The sequence below is a fragment of the Nanorana parkeri genome, unplaced genomic scaffold (genome assembly GCF_000935625.1).
Source record: "Nanorana parkeri isolate BGI_ZX_2015 unplaced genomic scaffold, ASM93562v1 scaffold144, whole genome shotgun sequence".
Classification (NCBI taxonomy): domain Eukaryota; kingdom Metazoa; phylum Chordata; class Amphibia; order Anura; family Dicroglossidae; genus Nanorana; species Nanorana parkeri.
Genome location: NW_017306412.1, coordinates 573,112 through 573,678, shown reverse-complemented (window position 1 = coordinate 573,678; position 567 = coordinate 573,112).

The following is a 567-nucleotide window of genomic DNA, read 5'->3' as shown; positions in this document are numbered from 1 at the left end:
ATAAATGAAACATAGAGGTTTACTTGCTGTACATGTTTCAATCTTTTTACTGGGATCATTTGAGCTTATTGAACTAGAACTGGCTTTGGAAGGCTGTCCACTTCCCATCCCAATGGAGTACTGCCTTGTCTTGTAACAGTATAATTCAAGCTTTCAGCAGAACAGTGCATATTTCTAGTTGATTAAAAAAAAACTTTGCTTTCTATATATATAAGGCGAGTGCCATTGCGATGCCATTTCTATATATAAACCATTGCCAGAGTGACCTAAGGCTGGATAATGTTCCATGTGGGCTGGTGTGAAAGGGACCATATAGTTTCTGCTTCCCTTTCAAAACAAACTGCACTGCATACACCAGCCACATTGGAAAGAAAAGGATTAAAATGAAGATCAAAGAGGATGGGGCAACCCTGGCACGTGCCGTTTAAGGTGGGGAAGGCAGTCAATAAAGTCAAATTCACCTGGACCTTTGCAGACAGACACGAATAGAGAGCCTCAGGGGTGTAACTAGAAACCACAAGGCCCCCCCCCCCCCCCCAACACCCCCCCCCCCCCACAAAAAACAAA